At 42.0% G+C, this 21,999-nt stretch overlaps 1 protein-coding gene across 1 annotated transcript in view; it reads right to left on the bottom strand.

Moving 5' to 3' along the window:
• Positions 1–21,999, bottom strand: part of LOC139465418 (uncharacterized) — a 38,073-nt gene that overhangs the window by 1,590 nt on the left and 14,484 nt on the right. The gene's annotated exons all lie outside the window — the stretch shown is intronic.

The raw sequence follows: 21,999 nt of genomic DNA, 5'->3' as shown, positions 1-21,999 counted from the left end.
TATGCGTATTCTCACAGTATTATTATAATGCTTATAATAACAGTATTTATATAATGCTTATTATCAGAGTATAAATATAATGCATATTATCACAGTATTAACATAATGCGTATTATCACAGTATGAATATAATGCTTATTATCACAGTATGAATATAATGCTTATTATTACAGTATTAACATTATGCTTATTATCACAGTATTGATATATTGCTTATTATCACAGTATAAATATTATGCTTAACACAGTATTGATATTATGCTTATTACCACAGTATTGATATAATGATTATTATCAAAGTATTGATACAGTGATTATTATCATGGTTTAGAAAGTGTGTTTAGTGTTACAGTATAACTTTTCTTTTTATCGTAGTACAGGTGATATGTTTCTTATCAGTGTATTAACGAACATGTGGATAATATGTTGAGACAGGGTCAACACTGCCATTAGTGAGTATTGTTTTACGCCGTTTTAGCAATAACCCATCAGCATTATGGCGGGACACCAGAAATCGACCTGGCACTTTGTACCCACGGGGGATCTGGAGAGCGAACGCTCGGACCAACAGGCGTCATCGGCGCCCCGCAAACACATCAACACGTTTGCTTCCGTACCATTAGGATATTATTTTCAGGGAATATGTATTTTGACAGGTTAAATGTATACTATTATATACACGACCGCCTCTATGGTCTAGTGGATAGAGAGCGGTAGATTGGCGGTTCGATCTCCGGCCTCGTCGTACCAATTGACGTCAAAAGATGGTACTTGTTGTTATCTTGCCTACGGCATTAAAGGACTAAAACAAGGACTGGTTGGCTCGAAGTCAGTATACTGTGTCTGAGTGGGGTGCTTATGTTAAGCTGCGGAATAAACTATAAAACCGGCATTTGTGCGGAATAGAACAAACAGACACACACACGTGCATGCACGTCGCAATATATGTGTAATAATCTGGGATGCGATCTTATATATGTGTGTCATTAATTGTTGGTGTTTACTGAAGGTTTAAACCAACGTCATTTGGTCGACGTTCATGTTCATGTACTTTAACTGTTCATGATATTGGAAATTAATATCTTCAAGTCGAAAATTGAAGTTATTGTATCTTTTGAATGTCCTCTGTGTTTGCGGGTGCGCTGGCCCTCATATCTGTACCTGCTGTTTCGGGGGGCAGACGATGTGAGGAGCTTTCACACCTGTTTGATCATAACGATAAAACCTAATCATTTACTTCTAGCTGAATGTCACCGCAGTTGTAGCCCCTAAACCTAATAGCCTCAAGACAAGCACAGCGCAATTTACCGTTATAAGATTGTCACTGCTATTGGACTAGCTCAAACTGTATCTGTGTACGGCCTAGTTGGATTACCTCCCCCTTATGGCAATCAAATGACGCCCGCGATTAATCACTGCCTCTCTTGCAGAGTCTTCACGAAATGGATTGGGATGACTCGATTGCAGACTAAGTCAGGCAGAAAAAAAAGAAATTCTACTTGAGAGCTAATATTGTTTAGGCCAGTGCTTAATGCTATAAAATACGTGTATTTGAATCTAATAATTAGTTTATCCGTCGGGATATTCATAGCTTCCATATTAGCCTGTATGTCTGGGAATACAAATGAACAGAAAATACTCGAATGATGTTTAAAAGTATATAAAATGCAATCTTCGCTACCCCTTATTGAATCGGCATGTCGAAAGGCTGGAATATGGCATACAGACACATAGTGCCAGCGGTGAGAGAGATGAACCTCTCGCGATACAAATTATGTCCCAAAGCAATGATTTTCGTGGATTGTGGTTGCTTTACAATATATGTCTTATAGCGAATAGCTTGGATTAAGGGAGATACCAACGTGATGACTTAGTAATGCGATGCATAATTGAGCTACGACCATTTCCAGCAGTTGTGAATGAATGAGTCGTTTTACGGCGCTTTCAGCAATAGTCCAGCAATATTGGTTTTTACATATTATAATTTTATGAGGAATCGAACCCGAGAAAAAGCTAAAACCATTAGACTACCCCCAACCCCTATAGAAGTGAAGTGGTACCTCGAATGAACCTGGGTACATGGGTGGCCCTGTCGTCTAAGGCGCCGCGATTCGCTGTGCAGAGTTGCGTCCCTTGGGCACGCCAGAAACCTATGATTGTGGGTTCGAAACCAGGTTCGCCCAGATTATGTTCCTAGGTTTGTCAGCACCATACCCGTGCTACTGGGTTTCACCGAAGTGGTAAACGTCTAAGACGTGCATCAATTCGGGCTTTCCTCCCACATTAAGCTGACACGCCGTGATATAACTGTAATACTGTTAAAAGGCGCCGCTAAACACAACTCACCCACTCACTCACTCACTCGAATGAACCTAGGGAATTGGGGTTAACAGTATTTCTGTTATATCACGGCGTGTTAGCTCTGAAGGGAACGGATCGGTTTACCATTTACTGTAACCTAGGGTTCGGGTGTGGTGATGGAAAATCTGGGGAAATAATCTGGGAGAACGAACTGCGGCGCCGTAGACTGGGCCCACACACCATATAGTAGACACACACACCTTTCAGTAGACACACATACTCCCTCTGGTAGCCATACCCATAAAGTTGACAAACACACACCGTATAGCAGACACACGTGCTTCCTACAGTAGACAATCTCTGAAATAAACACACACCCTATAGCAGACATACCTACCCTAAAGTGGACACCCAGCCTATAACAAGATATCAGTTTATAGGAGACCTACCCACCATTTAATAGATAAACACAGCCTACAGTAGGCACATACACTCTCCAATAGAAACACACAACTTCTATTCGACACACACACGCCATAGTTGACACACACGCACCCTTTAGTAGACACACATGCACCCTATAGTAGACACGCACGCACCCTAAAGTAGACAGCACGCACCCTACAGTAGATTCAAGCAGCCTACAGTAGACACACACCAACCCTATAGTAGACACACATACCCTAAAGTAGATACGCACACACCCTACAGTAGACACAAGCAGCCTAAGGTAGACACCCACCCTATAGTAGACACACACGCACCCTAATGTAGAGACACGCACCCTATAGTAGACACACACACACCCTATAGTAGACACACGCACCCTATAGTAGACACACACACCCTAAAGTAGACACACGCACCCTAAAGTAGACACACGCACCCTATAGTAGACACACGAACCCTATAGTAGACACACGCACCCTAAAGTAGACACACGCACCCTATAGTAGACACACGCACCCTAAAGTAGACACACGCACCCTATAGTAGACACACGCACCCTATAGTAGACACACGCTACCTATAGTAGACACTAGACGCCTACAATAGACACACAAGCACCCTATAGTAGACACACACGCACCCTATAGTAGACGCGCATGCACCCTATAGTAGACTCAAGCAGCCTACAGTAGACACCCACCCACCCTATAGTAGACACACACGCACCCTACAGTAGATACGCACGCACCCTATAGTAGACACACACGCACCCTACAGTAGACACACGCACCCTATAGTAGACACACACGCACCCTATAGTAGACACTAGAAGCCTACAGTAGACACACAAGCACCCTATAGTAGACACACACACCCCACAGTAGACACACACGCACCCTATAGTAGACACACACGCACTCTATAGTAGACACTTGCAGCCTACAGTAGACAAACAAGCACCCTATAGTAGACACACACACCCCACAGTAGACACACCCACCCTATAGTAGACACACACGCACCCTATAGTAGTCACAATCAGCCTACAGCAGACACACACACACCCAATAGTAGACACACGCACCCTACAGTAGACACACGCATGCACCCTACAGTAGACACAAGCAGCCTAACGTAGACACACACACACCCTACAGTAGACACCCCCACCCCCACAGTAGACGCACAAACCCTATAGTAGACACAAACAGCCTACACTACACTCATACGCACCCTATAGTAGAAACGCGCACCCTACAGTAGACGAACATGCACCCTATAGTAGACACGAACAGCCTACAGTAGACACACACGCACCCTATAGTAGACACGCACGCACCTGTAGAAGTTATAGAGTTATAAAGAAAAGCGCTTCCCTGTACCCATATGATGGTGTCTACTGACAATGTTGGATGTTGGCTCAGAGGTATTTAAGTCCAGGTAATGTTGCCAATATGCCGAGAACATGCATTCCACCCTTAAACCCTTTCGTTGACCTATCACACCGAAGCCTCTTTACTGCTAAGCGCTACACGTCCTCTCCACGCACTTATACACACATACATTACCAGTACTAGAGGCCCCTTAAAGCAGGATTATAGCGCACACATATTAACGCCAGCCTCTGTTGTAGCATCTGCTACCGACCTTTCAGACAATGATTTCGCGAAGTGACAGATTTACTTGTACAGCCTGCCACGCTGAAGCGGTAAGCAGGCGCGGGTAATAGGTACAAGACAGTGGCTATTTCACTACACGGAGGCAGCAAGAGTGATCGATCCGAGCAGCATTAGCTGTGACACAGCAGATCACGGCCCAAGTAGCTTTCACGTTTAACCCTGCTGTAAAAGCGTACCCAAAATATGTAAAGAACGTATAAATGGCATCTTTAGAGAGATGTTTTTCTGGCTGTTTAAAACAGAAGTAAACAAAAACAGAAAACACATTAGGACATTATTTGAACGTAGCTTGACACCAACTTCTGAGAGTATGCATGTGTTGAGAATCAATAATACAATATTGTTAAAACATATTTTTATAAACTATGACGTTAATCGTTAAAAATGCATATACCTGTTTTTAAAACAATTTCCTCCGAGATGAGGCGCATCTTCAGCCAGCAAAAAAGGGCGCTTCCAACGCAGAACATGATTTTATTAAGGATTTACAAAGTGTACAATCGACAAAAACGAGAATGAAATCAAATAAAAAACAGTCTCTCAATCATAGTCTATCTGACACTAATGTTACATGTAAAAAACATGTAAATGCACGGAAGCGCAAAAAAAGAGACTGAAATAGATATAACTTGATCATAACATGTGGGAGCAGTATTTAGTTTTATCCATATATTGAATATGGTTAACTATCAAGAAATGCTTGCGGTTAAATATTGAATTGACAGGAGCGGCACATACTCATCGTCAACATCCCCAACCCCGACTTCAACATCATCAACTTTTCTGTCATATATGAATTTACTCATGCCTATAGGAGGGCGTGTTAATTTCCGCGATGTCACTCTCGTCCGGGGAGTTGTCAATACTGACCCTCCAAGCCACGCCTATAACCCACACTTCAGATGCCACTTTAGAAAGACATGTGTTCAATGTAATGATATTATATCTAAAATAGTTTTTTTTAAATTATGTTGAGCGGCAATGTTGTCTTCATCACCATGTCAGGATCGAACTGCCCACTCTTCGCAGCCATGCACGAAGAATGAGCTCGGGTAACAGCCGAGGGCGAAGTGTAGTCAGGGTGTCGATTGACGGTTCATATATGTAAACCAGTAAACATGATTAATTGATTTATGAAACCGAACTTCATTTCACCAGTCGATAAACGTATCCCACCCATCAAGTGTCGGGCAATGTCAAGGCCGCGGAAAGATGACGATGCCAGCTTCCAAGGGGTATGTGACACGAGGTGCTTTCAACCCTCAGGGCGATACTATCATGTCTCATGTCCTTCACTTAATGGACCTGTTGACAAACCAGTGTACAGACGTGAGTGAGAATTGTTTTACGCCGCTTTTAACACTACCTTAGCAATATAACGGGGGGGGAAGTAGCCCCGTGCTGTTTCTATGTAAGAAACCAGAGAAGTTTAGTAAGAGGCGACTAAAAACGATCGGATGGTAAGGCTCTTGATTTGGTTGATAAGTTGTCATCGTAGATCGATGCTCATGATGTCAATCACCGTGGATTGTCTCTTCAAGACTCGATTATTTACAAACAGGCGTCATGTAGATGGAATACTGAGTGTTGGATTACTCAACAAACAAACACACTTATTGTAGTCCATTCGCTTATATAAGGCGAGCATATATGTAGTGCCTTTGTATTTGACAAATAACTGTGAAATCCTGTAACATATCAGGTCACCTAATGGTCCCCGCAATTCGATGTGTGGAGTTGCGTCCCCTTATCGTGCACGGATCCGTACGCCACGGGTTCTAATCCATGATTTATCAGCATCATACACATTACACCAAAACGGCCGTGATACAACTAAATACTACCACTACGCTGTACATAGTCGTGCCCGAGCACATCGTGTCATATACCATGACAGATTAACCATAGTCATATGAAGGAATCGGTCTCTATCTTCTTTTGAGTAGTATATATAACTTAACTGTCTATAAGGTCATTCGTTCACTAAACAAAAAGACACGCCAAGAAAGCTTTGTTTTGTCCTTACCGGGATTAAATATCTTAAAGACGCGATAACTTGTTTTTTTGTTGATGTTTTTCTGTATCAATGTGTTTAAATTCATCAGCAGTTTGTGGTTTTCATGTTTGCGCGGAGGCCAACGTGGTTTAGGGGTTACCATGGAAACCTGCCAAATACGTGGACATCGTATATGTAGCATCATTAAACCAGATGTAGGGCCGAGTGACTAATTGTCACTGTATACCGAGATCCGGATCAGAGGAGTGTCCGAGCTCCGGGTCAGAGAAGTGTCCAATTATGGTCTCGGGTACCATAGATGTTGCCATGGATGCATGTTTTCTGTTGTTGAAAACTTTCTTTCATCGATTTGTTAAACAAGTACGTACGTTCCCGTATCCTTCAAACCCGAAGTACGTTTAAGATGTTTACCCCGGCCTCATTGGCGTACCACCCAACCCCTCAACTCACAGCCACAGGTACTCCATAGCGTGGGCTTCATACTCGATGCATGAGAACTCCGAAATCTTATTTAGTTCTTCAAAATCACCATCTGCGCCTTTCTGTCTTGCGTTTGTTGATGTCTCATAACAATATGCCAAGAACATTAGTGAACACCTTCAGACAATGTTAAAGCCTGATCTTTAGACATATCGATAATCACGACCATCAAGCTAAACCGTCTGGTCATTACGCATTAATGATAGATTTGGGTAGTGAAGCCGAACTGATTGTTACGGTGCTCGTGAAGAACATGACGCCAAGCCTGACGTCTGTGTGATGTCTCAGGAAATGTTGTTTTTTATCTCCTCGGCCCACGTAAAGGTAATACGTCAAGGTAAGTCGTCAAGGCAAACCCGTCACGTGAAGGTAAAACCACCGAGATGAAATGTGAAGGTAAAGCGTTAAGGTAAATCGCCAAGGTAAAACGTTAAGGTAGTTCGTCAAGGTAAAATGTTAAGGTAAATCGTCTAGGAAAAACGTTGAGGTAGTTCGTCAAGGTAAAACGGTGAGGTAAAACCGTCATGGTAAAACGGTTAGGTACGTCGTCAAGGTAAAAAGTTGAGGTAGATCGTCAAGGTAAAACGTTAAGGTAGTTCGTCAAGGTAAAACGTTAAGGTAAATCGTCAAGGTAAAACGGTGAGGTAAAACCGTCATGGTAAAACGGTTAGGTACGTCGTCAAGGTAAAAGGTTGAGGTAAAACAGCGAAGGTCAAACGTCTAGGTAAAACCGTCACGGTAAAACGTTAAGGTAAAACGTAGGCACAGCAAGAAAGCGACGTAACATGAACCTCCTCCAATAGATAGCTAGAGTTGGCTGCAATATCCCTGTTTGATCACACATGATCACATTATACATGCTTACATAATATAAGATTACATTATACACCCTAACAGCAACAATCAGCGAATCCTACACGCACTTTTGCACAACAGAGACGTGTGATGAACTTGTAGATGAGCTATTTGAAGAAATGCATAATAAACTACAGCGGTACTTCTGCGCCGGAAATGGAATGTTGAACGGGAAGACAACTCTGTCGATTTTTCCTTCTGGGTTTCTAATAAATTAAGACCCCTAATTGGTATCGCGAGGGAACATGGTCTTGGCTGGGGGAACGAGCCTCTGTGTCCCGTAGAGTGAATCGTTGCATCGTATTTGTCCATCGATTACAATATAAAAAGCAATAATTACTATCAATGCCAAACTACACTAACGATAGTACCAATAGACGAAATGAAATTAATGAATAATGTTAATCGTTAACCATTATGGATAAGATATACAGACAGTTTGAAGAGACATGTGGTTATCCAGTCGGAACATTGTGATTCGTTTGTATCAGATACTAACATCCTGACAACCGATTACCCTTTGTCATGGCGGCGCATTAGGCGTTGACATCTCGAATAATGCAAGTAAACCTAGATTATACACATAAATGTACTCAATATATTTTCGCAAGACCTTTACCGATGTTGCAACAGTAAAATAAATAAATAATAATAATAATAATAATAATAATAGCATAACAGCATCCTGAATTTCGCTAAAATCCATCTGCCAAATTCTCTAGAATCAATATCTAAATTCTACACATTGAGATATTACAATTGTAATTTCCTAAAATCTCTGTAGTTCAACATCTGTTCGAAAATCATTATTCCAAGTATTTCCCCAGGAAGTTACTGTTGATGGGAGTTAGTTCTCCGCTTGAATTATGTGATGTGATGATATGCATGTACGTATCGTTAGGTAGGTTTATCAACGGTGAACACCACCGCTGGAGTGGAAGCTGCTGTCATAATGTTAGGGTGACGGGGCGTAAGGCCACCACTGATGAAGGAAATAACGTGACGCCGGCGCCTCTTATATCGGCTGTGTCTTCAACGGCTGAAGCAGGCGAGGTGTGACGCCCACTGGTGGTGGCAAACGAGGCATGCAATATTACACGGTCTGCTAGGCTCAGTAAAGATCTCTGCTTCGTGATAAAGGACCGTTACGTGAGATGCGCGACGAGTGTATATTTACAAAGGAAGCAAAGTGCTCATATTTGAAATATCATTTGATATTTCATATGATGACTCAACCGTATCGTAATTATTGAACAGGTAATTAAAAATAGTTTTGTAGTTGTTATGTGTGAGAATATTCCCATATGTCGCCCCTACTGCCGTGGTAGTTGGTACTTGAGGCTTGTAGTGTTAATAAGACCGTGTCGGAGCAGAGTTGTGGTCGATGTAACATGTGGCGTCACCAAGGTTGTTGGAGACACACGTGTTCCCGTGTAGTCGCATTGGGCTGATTTCCTTTTGAATTGTAACTGTAGCCAGTGAGGCTTCCAACCATTTTGTTATCCATGTGTATGGAATCCTAGAAAAGACATTGCCGTTGTCGCATCGCCGGACTTCGGTAAAAGTAATAATATTATTGAATGCAACAATCGACAAATGGTAAAAAATGTCGCATGTCAGTTAATTTTGAAACGACAACGCAGCAATATCCCTTCTAGTATTCCATAGATATTTATGTTTTTTGTAAATGCCGTTTATAACCCGAAAACATTCACATGGATACCTTATAAACACAACACAAAATGGCTAAACCAATAATTTCATCTTAGCACAGTCATATTGAAACTATACGACCCGGAATATGGTCAGTAAGCGTGTTATAGAGGTCAAACTTCCAAACTTAAAGCAACGCAGAAACAGAGACTTCGTGATAACCTGTTTTTGATAGGATGAACGCTTGTTTCGTCCACGTGATAATGACATATATATAGGAGCTGTACGAGATGTAGATAGATTAGCGCCAAACAAGTGCTGAAGATAAGGCGTACTGCGTACCTGTTTTCAGAAGACGTTGAGTGACTGTTCACATCACCATATATATGTCTCTAACAGGCTATATACATCAGGTAGTCCATTTCTTATTCTCCCTAACGGACTTATGGCTCCATTTAGCTACAGAATAACTCACAAAACACCATCTCCATTAAGCTCCCAAAGCAGGAAAGTACATTATGATAGAAAAGTTAATTAGGATTATTTATTTTTTAAGATATGAAAATACTTTATGTATGTCCTTTCTGTACTTGGAACAACAGATAGAGGGGCCAGCTATGGGTATACTGTAAACTACCCACCTACACGGAGCCCTCACCCCGAGAGGTAAGCTATGGCTATGTTGTATACTACCCACCAACACGGAGCCATCACCTTGGGAGACAAGCTATGGTCATGGCTATGTTATATACTACCCACCTACACGGAACCACCCACCCACCCCTAGAGACAAGCTGTGGTTACGTTGCATACTACCAAACTCCACGGAGCCAGTACCCCAAGAGACAAGCTGTGGCTATGTTGTATACTACCCACCTAGATAGAGCCAGTACCCCAAGAGACAAGCTGTGGCAATGTTGTATACTACCCACCTTGATAGAGCCAGTACCCCAAGAGACAAGCTGTGGCTATGTTGCATACTACCCGCCTTGATAGAGCCAGTACCCCAAGAGACAAGCTATGGCAATGTTGCATACTACCCGCCTAGATAGAGCCAGTACACCAAGAGACAAGCTGTGGCTATGTTGCATACTACCCGCCTAGATAGAGCCAGTACCCCTAGAGACAAGCTGTGGCTATGTTGCATACTACCCGCCTTGATAGAGCCAGTACCCCAAGAGACAAGCTATGGCAATGTTGCATACTACCCGCCTAGATAGAGCCAGTACCCCAAGAGACAAGCTGTGGCTATGTTGCATACTACCCGCCTAGATAGAGCCAGTACCCCAAGAGACAAGCTATGGCTATGTTGTATACTACCCGCCTAGATAGAGCCAGTACCCCAAGAGACAAGCTATGGCTATGTTGCATACTGCCACCTAGATAGAACCAGTACCCCAAGAGACAAGCTATGGCTAATTTGCACCCCGTGCCGTCGGTTTAGAACCCGTTATCTAATACAGAATAAACATTGAGAGGACTAGAAACCTGCAATGCATTCTCATTATATTCTTTGTTATATGAGGCAGGTGTGTTTTACGAGAGCCATCTTGCGAGAGCCTCGTTATATATTGACAAGTAAATCATCTACATTTGTGTGGCATCCCCTTTGATGTCACATTCAGAAACGGTTCTTCCCGACAGCGCCATCTGCTGGTATATTATTAATTAGCAAACATTATTGATAACCCACTAAAGTACATGAATCATTAATCACAAGCTAATAAAAATTCCCTCCATGAAAGCAAACTTTGTTTTATCATAATGATTTACAGAAATCGTTAATATCATTCAAATACATATTGTTTAATTTCTCTGTATACTGAACGTGCACGATCTTTACATCTGCAGCGCTCTCTCACAAGCGGTTCACCATGACGTCATCGGACTAGTCGACCTTCACATTACATCCTTCACATCACAACCTTCACATCGCAACCTTTACGGAAGTACTGTCACGCTGTCAAGTACTGTCACGCTGTCAAGTACTGTCACGCTGTCAAGTACAGCCTAGCTGTCAAGTACTTTCACGCTGTCAAGTAATGTCACGCTGTCAAGTACTGTCACGCTGTCAAGTACTGTCACGCTGTCAAGTACAGCCACGCTGTCAAGTACTTTCACGCTGTCAAGTACTGTCACGCTGTCAAGTACTGTCACGCTGTCAAGTACAGCCACGTTGTCAAGTACTTTCACGCTGTCAAGTAATGTCACGCTGTCAAGTAATGTCACGCTGTCAAGTACTGTCACGTTGTCAAGTAATGTCACGTTGTCAAGTACTGTAACACTATCAAATACTGCCATGCTATCAAGTACTGTCACGCTGTCAAGTACTTTCACGCTGTCAAGTAATGTCACGCTGTCAAGTGCTGTCACGCTGTCAAGTATAGCCACGCTGTCAAGTACTGCCACGCTGTCAAGTACAGCCACGCTGTCAAGTACTGTCACACTGTCAAGTACTGTCACGCTGTCAAGTAATGTCACGCTGTCAAGTACTTTCACGCTGTCACGTACTGTCACGCTGTCAAGTACAGCCACGCTGTCAAGTACTGTCACGCTGTCAAGTACTGTCACGCTGTCAAGTAATGTCACGCTGTCAAGTACTTTCACGCTGTCACGTACTGTCACGCTGTCAAGTACAGCCACGCTGTCAAGTACTGTCACGCTGTCAAGTAATGTCACGCTGCCAAGTACTGTAATCACGGCTTATCAGACTAAAACCAGGTACAAAATACATCATAGATAGTGCAGTTGTTTCTTGACATATGACATTTTAGTGTTATCTTATGTCTTAAAAGAATTGCTACATTTCCTCTAGCAAGCGTGAAAATAACAACTTTGTACGTTGACGAGCATATTGACAAGTTGAGACAACTATGCTTTATAAACCACGTGCATCAGCCTGTTATGCATCAGTGTAGGACGTGTTATATATCAGCGTAATGTATATCAGATTATGTATTAGGTATAAAACAATACTATCAGTCACATGTGGTCTGCCTGTACTGGTCCGGACTAATGCCGAATTTAAGCCGCAGAGTAACATGGATACCCCACTAACACAGTCCTTATTTTATCCCCTTAATACCGTGTGACAGGCAGGGTAACGACAAGTATCTGTTAACGTCTTTTGATATGAATCGGGAATCCAACCAACCAACCACCGACTTTCCGGGCCGACGCTTTATCCAGGACCCCACGTTGGCGGTCTAAATCAGAGCTAAAGGTGATCATTTATTTTAAGAGGCTGGTAGAGACACAATGCATCTTACGTCACGTCGCATGTATGTCGTATAGGATTGATTCTGTTCAGATTTGATGGATCACGCTGGCACTACGCTTTGCTAAACCAAACTATCACTTCACACGCTTACGGAAATGATGGAAGACTAAATTCTCAATTCATTCTAATTATCTCAATTTAGATCTAATACAGACATTATCAAATCGATCTGCAATCATCTATGCAAATTTAAACCTAAGGGTAATGGGTCGCGGCCTATGGGTTTGCAAGCACTTTTCCAATTTGACTAAATGTGAAAATTCCTATGGAGAAAACAGCCATGCTAGAAACAGCTACAGGCTATTGACTTACTTTAGTTGCTGAGGCTGTGGCCTCAGTTTCCGCTTGTGAGCGATTTCTGAATGACACGACTGCACGGACAGACCACATGACTGACAAGAAACATCCACAGTAATTTCAACTCCATAAAAATAATGTGTCTGATTTTAGATTTCGTGTCAGAAAAAATGAACAATATGAACAATGACATTACGTAACCGATGTGTGTTGAGCGCGGTTATCTGTTCTTATTCTCACGTTGACATTGACCTTTGTTTGAAGCCGTTACTTTCTTTGTTGATTAGTAGTTCTTCAGTATAAGGCGGAATAATAATCCTTCATTTCTCTTTCCCAAAGCGGCAAGGGATGTCAGCAACTGCAAACGGTATAAGATGAAAGACGGCGGCGGTAGTGACAAGTAAGATTAGGATGAAATGAGGTGTGTGTGTTCGTGTGTGTGCGTGTGTGTGTGTATGCGCGCGTGTGTGTGTGCGTGCGTGCGTGCGTGCGTGCGTGTGTGAATGCTTGTACGAGCCGGTTTTATAACTCCGAGCCAACCAGAACATGTTCCATTCCCCGAATGCCGAGCACCAGGCAGGGTATCAACAAGTACCATTTTTTAACCTATTTCCTTATGACGCGAGAGAGGATCGAACACCGACCTTCCGCACTCCGAGCAGACACTCTATCCATTACACCAAGGAGGCGGTCTCTCTAAGAAAGGCGGTTTTCTACTTTTAACATAATCTGTCGGTTGTTCTTTGTACAAGCAGCCATGTTTCAATTACCAATATTCAAACCAATTCTCAGATAAAAATAATGCTGCTTGATACTGCCGTGTTTGCACACACCAAAGCACTTTATTAATGAGCATGCACAGAAAAAGAACACTGGTCATGTTGAGGCATATCATCATGGCCCGTCAGGCGAACACGTATTGTTAACTATTTACACTGAAATCGACATTTATCATTGTTAATAAAATAAAGGCAAAATTCGTTTTTGTTAGATACTCTTTTTACGAAACTGATATACTTTCTGTTGTATCTAATATCCCCTTCAATCAGCCAGATCCCACGGACAATCCAATTGCTTCATAAAATGTATCTGTCACAACTCGTGTGGTATCTCCATAAACTGTATTTGCCATGAGGACAAGGAGATCGTGGTTCCAATCAGCAACAATATTTTTTCCTTTAATAGTTGGGATTATTGTTGCATTGGTTTTATTACTTTTTGAAGCGGACCTGGCACACTGATATCCGGACTGTATGTCTGTGCAATGTTAAAAATAATATCAAGATTGTTATCTCTTGTTCGTGATGACACAAAATATTGTATTTGAAGTCGACTAGGCTAATATCTCAGTTAGTGAACTATAGAATTTCATTTTGTTAATTATTCTTACAAGACGAATCAGGTATTAAGTGTACACTTGCAAAAGTAAAGAAGCGCGTATTATGCATTTCTATACAAAATATCTATTAAAATTAAACCGTACCCTGTATTTATTGTTTGACTGAAGGCATTTGTTTTTGTTTAACATACTCGTCCTGGAATACAGAAAACGAAATTATCTTTTGACATGTTTGGTGACTTATGGGAATGTTGTATAACGTGTAAACTTAACAGGCTCAGTACGCTATACACCTTGGGAGAATCATATAGAATGCATGAGCATGTTACACCTCTGGGGGCAAGGGTGGCCCAGTTGTCTAGGGCGCCGCATCGCGGGTTCAAATCCCGAGTCGTCGTGATTATGTAATTAGGTTTGTCAGCACCCTACCCGTGCTCGTGGGTTTCACCAAAGCGGTAAACGTCTGAGACCTGCCTCACTCCGAGCTTTTTGCCCACAGTAAGCTGACACGGCGTGATATCGGAATACGGATCAAAACGGCGTTAAAAGCAACTCACGTGGTACATCTGAGTAGAACATGTTTCACATCTGAATAGAATACGTTGTCCATCTCAGTAGAATATGTTATACATCTGCGTATAATGAACGTCAGTTCTGATATCTTGTACGTCATTATTTGGTACCTCGAATAAATCGTACGCCATTAAATTGGGTACGTGTATCGTTAAGTGTGACCTGAGAACCATTTAACAACCAACTGTATCGCGAAAAAACTAGTTTCTTAAAAGGAGCGCTGCTATGAGCGTATGGGTCCTCACAATGCCCTACAGTAACATGCTTTGTAGTTTGGTTACAGAAATACATTGGAATAATATCATCATTAGATAGACAATTTGGGATATTATACCGAAATAAGTTTGTCAAAGTGACACTGCGTCTTATACATATACTTAAAGTACAAGACAGCAAGATGGCCGACACGATCAACGCATTGGAGAAATTCACTTGGTTTTAATGTTTTTCTGAACTTTTGGCAATAAATATGTATCGGTCATCATTGCTGAATTGCCCCATCATTTAGAGGGGATATGAAATATGTCTGTCAAAAAGGCGTTGAAGTTCATTGCGATACTACAGCTGAATACTGATGACGGTCGGTCTAGGCGCGGCAACGAGTCGATTGTTGCCTTCGTTTTGTTGACTAGGATGGGTCGTTGCGAAGATATTCTATCAAGGATATTCAGAAAAACATTACCTTTTCGAATGTTTCAAAAGCCCAGAGAAAGAAATTATCTTACTGATAATTAACAACAGTTTTGTATATATTCATGGAAGGAAATTCACAGGGTGTTCCCCGGGAATGTTTAAGTTGTCCGACAGTATTTACGTCATTGCTAGACTACAGTCCCATGGGAAACGTAGGAACGTCAAATGTGTAGTTTCGCCGTCACCTGAATGGTTTCTCGTCCAATGGGAATTCCGTATAACTTGTAAAGTTAACAAAACAGAATTAGTAGTATATACCTGAGTAGAATACGCGATACACCTGATAGATACACTTGACACGTCTTGGTAGAACAGGCACTTCATATGAGTAGGATACGTTTTGATAAAGGAATATTCCACTCCAAAACTAACTTTTCACCATCTATTAAGTAAATTCACGTTATACATGTGGGTAGAATGCGTTAAGCAGTTCGGTAGAATACGGTACATACATATGATATGCCATACCACAGCCGTTCCTTGGATGCAAAATATTATATATTTTATTTGAGGGTACATGAGTGTTATTACCAGGACCGATGGCCAATGTGTCGCCTGCTGCTGGCGGCGTTATGGGCCTGACAGTCGGACACATTTAACGTCAACTAGCGTCTCTCATTCCACAGATGAAAGTCCCACTGCTACTCCCGACTAATGAAGGGAAGGCAATTCATATCACTGTCTCCACTATTGCATTTCATTTACTCTCATACCTTATCCTTATTGATCAATTTCGGTGCATATTGTGTGGCGACAAGTATGCTACAATATTTTAATCTGTGCTCCCTTTGTGGCGGGCTGGGTCCCTATCAATCCCGGCAAAATATGCAGCAAGTGTTCAAACAAAGACTACAACCACAGCCCACGTAAGAATGCAGCCGGCAATTCCACTAGTTAATAAAGTTGTTTCAGGGGGACGGTATTGTACGAGCATCTCGCAATTAATTAAGACAGACCGCGACGCACATTACAGGGAATAAGTCACTGAGTTTGAACAAAAGCCAGATTGAAGTTGTTGTGGGTCGATATTATGTATCGATATCCGAGGCGTTACATGTATTTCCTCTAATTAATGCTCTCCTTATATGCAGATGCACAATGGCAACGTTGTAATCGGCGGGCAATACACCTCCTGTTCCGACCTGGGGGCTATCGGTGACAACCACCGTCACGCTTTCCGTGATACCACCCCTTAGACGTGACATGTTTACTTTCACAGATGAATATGAACGAAAACGAATAGGGTTCATTTAGATCGTAATATAAATGCTGTTTTGGGATATTGACTAATACACCACGCACAAGAACAATAGGGATTTCATGGTAATTGTAGATTACAAAATGGAAGAAAGGCTACAGCTTCACGTTTACAGACGGTATCAAGTGAAAGAAGTATTTTGGTCAGCTTGTTAGTGCAATACAATGCACGCAGATCAAGCTTCATCTATCATTGAAATGTATATGGCTATGCTGAAGAAATGCAGGAAGTGAATTCAGAATGTGGGTAACATGTCTCTATTTGTCAGTGTAGGTCCAGAAACACGGACTTCCTTTGTACCCATGTCTGTATGTCTGGGAGAGAGAGAAAGAGAGAGAGGAAGCGCGACAGAGCGAGAGAAAAAGAAACAGAGAGTGAGAGGGAGAGATAGAGAGGGAAAAAGAAGGATATATTGGGAGAGAGAGTGAGAGAGACAGAGAGGGGGGTCAGAGTGAAAGGGGGAGAGAAACCTCTCCTAAACACGTATACAGTATAGAAGTTCTAATGCCATGCACGTATGCAGCTTATATGGCATACTTCCATGCACCACGTATTAAGAATAAAGTGGTATTATTCCATGCACGTTTACAGAATATATGATATACGTGGCTGCTTTATACACATATATATTCGAAGCCCCACTGGCAACAATTAAAACAGTCCGTTCTGCTGCCTGTCAATGAGCATCACGGCGACCACCAAACGTTTGTTGGAATACTTGTGCTTCTCTTTCAAATATAATGTATCTAACTGTTTAAAGGTTCTGTTGCTATGAGAGCGACATGGGTTTCTAGGAATAAATCAAAATCGAAAAATTATCATTAGAAGCTGTAGAGAAATGCCAAGTTTAGCTGCGGGGTGTTTGGGCAAGATGAGGACGGATCTGACTGGAGGTAACCTCATCATGCATAGCATCAGATCCTCCTGAGCTGTTTCCACAGTCGGGGGCAGCCCGTTATTGCTCTCGGTGACAACTGTCTGTCAACTGGATGACCAAATAGGAGAGAAGGAGAGGAGTGTAATGTGTCTCTCACTAGGAACCAGGCCCCTGTTCGAGGCAATACTCTCTCCTACTGACGCATAAGCGATAGTTTAGTGGAAGCGGTAATACTATAGCATAAAGGTTATTATGTCATAATTGCCTCTATCTGAACGCATGGCAAGAGACTCCGCAGCTTAGCGCAACAAGCGTGAAACACTTTATGAAGGCCATTAGGACGCTCTGGAATCCCTACATGGTCCAGTCGCAGCAAATTGTTTCAAGCTAATATGACAGAACAGGGTCGATTACAGGGAGACATTCACACGTGCAGGTGCGAGAAGCAAGGAGATAGGTGAAGACCAAAGTAAGTTATCCAAGCAATCGTTTACCACTAATCCACCAAGAGGAATTGTCGGAACAAAACCCTACAGATACAATCATAAACAGACAGGATAAGAAATTGCTTTAGGGACCGTTCATTTGAAGACAAAGTAAGATATGGCCTTTTTGGCCCTTGTGATCTTCATATTGAAGAAATGGGGAAACTCTATACAAACCATCATGATGATTATCAGACCTAAGAAGAAAGTTTACACCAGAACGCTATCTGTCCCATTATCCTGTACCTGCTTTTATTTCTCTTCTTTCTTCAAAAGATGATGCAGTCATATTTAAACTGGCTTTACATGTTAAAAGTGCAATTTTTCCCAGAAACAAATTGTTAAACAAGTATATATCAAAATATGTAAACTACTTATTTGTAACTCTCTTGTATATGGGCCGGAGGCCTTACATGCAATAAATATCTTTAACTTTGACTTTGACATGAGAAATAAACTTTGTGTAATTAAACAAATGCATGTTTTGGACTTATTATAATATAATAACAACACTAAATATATAGGAAGGCAAATATGTTTAAAAACAACCTGCTTTTAGGGGTTTTCAGGAAGATTTTATTCTCATATTAGAAGCCCATTTGTGGTGTCCTCCGCCGTGATATTGCTGGAATATTGCTGAAAGCGGAGTAAAACCTCACTCACTCACAAGATCATGAGCATGTCTTTAACCCAAAGACCTGAGACCAATGTAGATAAATAGCCGAAGCAGCACATGATCAGACGCAGGCTTTCTCACAGTAACGCTCGCGCTTCAAGATGGAAGAATCGTGACGGTCCTATTTCGCTCATTTTCTTGTCTACTTGAACGTGTCAGACATAGAACCATTACAAGTGCAAGGAAGACAATAGGCAAGGTGTCAACCAATTGAACATATCTTATGATTTTCAAACAATTATTACAAAGGATTCCGTAAGTAGCAAAAACAAACTCTCCATCTTGTGAAGATCTGGTCCATGAACTTGCATCATTGCGGACAACGGCAAAACTCTCCGGTCACCGACAGTTGAAATGTACAAATTCAGTGACACTGCCCAGACACCAAGTCAGTGATGCAGTGACACATTCACGGCCATAGTGCGTATAACCAGAGGGCTAATGTTGTTTTATTGAAAATGACGTTGAGCATGTTACGGTAGTTTTTAGTAAATTTACTCCACTGACAGTTTTACCGAGATCTCCGGCGAACATTGATCTATCTACTTACGATATGGATGGCGTCCGTGCTTCGCGGAAAAAATGCAGTTCTGGCAAATTATTTATTTGGCAAATACCGTCACCTTCGACCCAAGAGAAATGTTACGTCCGTGTAGGGACATCCATTACGCAATCAATTGCTTCCAGACTAAATTTGATCAAACAAAACTAAAGAGGACATGTTTGATGCATTAATACTAACTCCAGTTTGACGTTAAATATATTTATTGAAATAGATCATTACGTCCATGGCGTATGCCATGTTTTATGGAGCTTGGATAATTCCCTGTCCTCATCCCTTTGTTCACCAGGAACACCGAAGATGTGCTCCGGGCTGATGATTTCCAAAACGTCCTTGACATTCGAGTAAGATGAGGGCAGTTGGTTATAACATGTGGCCTTGAAGGATGCGTTTCATCATAACACGACGGCGTTGACTGTTGTTCGAGCTATCAACCATTAGGTTTAATATTCCAGATTCGACTATTTACAATTGCTTGCTGACTGACTCACTCATCCAAACACCCACGCAAACAGACACACTCACTCACTCACTCACCAATCCACCCAAACACTCACTCATCCACTTGCGGTTATTACTGCTAAGCAACCAAACCCCCTTTGTAAAAGTGAGTTGCGGTTATTACTGCTAAGCAACCAAACCCCCTTTGCAAAAGTGAGTTGCGGTTATTACTGCTAAGCAACCAAACCCCCTTTGTAAAAGTGAGTTGCGGTTATTACTGCTAAGCAACCAAACCCCCTTTGTAAAAGTGTGTTGCAGTTATTACTGCTAAGCAACCATACCCCCTTAGCACAAATGAGTTGCTGTTATTACTGCTAAGCCATCATACCCCCTTAGTACAAATGAGTTGCTGTTATTGCTGCTAAGCCACCATATCCCCTTAGTACAAATGAGTTGCGGTTATTACTGCTAAGCCACCATACCCCCTTCGTACAAATGAGTTGCGGTTATTACTGCTAAGCCACCAAACCCCCTTAGTACAAATGAGTTGCGGTTATTGCTGCTAAGCCACCATAACCCCTTCGTACAAATGAGTTGCGGTTATTACTGCTAAGCCACCATACCCCCTTAGTACAAATGAGTTGCTGTTATTACTGCTAAGCCACCATACCCCCTTAGTACAAATGAGTTGCGGTTATTACTGCTAAGCCACCATACCCCCTTAGTACAAATGAGTTGCAGTTATTGCTGCTAAGCCTCCATACCCCCTTAGTACAAATGAGTTGCGGTTATTGCTGCTAAGCCACCATACCCCCTTAGTACAAATGAGTTGCGGTTATTGCTGCTAAGCCACCATACCCCCTTAGTACAAATGAGTTGCGGTTATTACTGCTAAGCCACCATACCCCCTTAGTACAAATGAGTTGCGGTTATTACTGCTAAGCCACCATACCCCCTTAGTACAAATGAGTTGCGGTTATTGCTGCTAAGCCACCATACCCCTTTAGCAAACATGAGTTGTGCCAAGAATGGGTTTCTCTGGGAACCTAAAAGGGAATGAAACCAAGCGACGGCACAACCCATCGGGCTGCACAACACACCCCAAGTGATATCAGAAACATAAGCCTCCATGCACTTGACGCCAGCAGATGAAGTAATGGTTTTAACCCGCTCAACGCAAGCGACGCGGAGTCATCCATCACTTTCACATCCGTTCAGAAACAAATATCTATCAAGTGTAAATTGTTCAGACCAATTTAAAACGTTTGGCCTCAGCGGGGCCTCTCTGTAATGAAATCTTTTTGCCACTCCAGCTGCCGCCTTTGCTGATCGACTGCAGAAAAAAGCGTTGTGTTTTGATGCTGAACATCAGTGAATAGGCAAATATCTCGTTTTGAAAGCATATCCGTCTGTACTCGTTAACGCCGGTAATCTTCCCCATAAGAAGTTTCAACAGTCACCGACTTGAATGTAATTCTGTAGTTTTTCCGTCATCCTCGGACACTAAATTGTACAACTGATATAATTATTCTGTTCTTGTAAACAAAATGACAATATTATTTCTTCCCGTAAATGCTGTTAGGGAAAAAGCCGCGTCAGTGTTCCTCTTGCTCTTGGTACAAATGTACTCCATCGAACTCATCCCAGTGTTCGTAACTAATGAATGAAATCTCACTGAATTATGCTCGATCTAATCTTGGATCTTCCGTTTTAGGGAAAAATCGCTTTGGTAATAGTTTCGCGTGAAATGGATTCAATTTGATATCCCTCCATTACGAACAACAACAAACTTTTTAATCGACAGCGCGATTTTTAACAGAGCTTAAATCTATCATAATTTCTCAAACTGAATAGATTTTGTGAAACCAGTTGGACAAAAACACTAGCAAGGTCGAGGGGGTGACACTACTGTTTCTACATGACGACAGCGAGAGATACATTACTCTTTCTCTTCTAGTACCGCCATGACGACAGTGATAGAGACACTATTGTTTCTACTCTAGTACCGCCATGACGACAGTGAGAGAGAGACACTACTGTTTCTACTCTAGTACCGCCATGACGACAGTGAGAGATATCCTAC

This window comes from Haliotis cracherodii, unplaced genomic scaffold (assembly GCF_022045235.1).
Source record: "Haliotis cracherodii isolate W230 unplaced genomic scaffold, xgHalCrac1.p SCAF_18, whole genome shotgun sequence".
NCBI classification, from domain to species: domain Eukaryota; kingdom Metazoa; phylum Mollusca; class Gastropoda; order Lepetellida; family Haliotidae; genus Haliotis; species Haliotis cracherodii.
The sequence above is the reverse complement of the archived record's forward strand: the minus strand, read 5'-3'. Positions and strand labels throughout refer to the sequence as shown.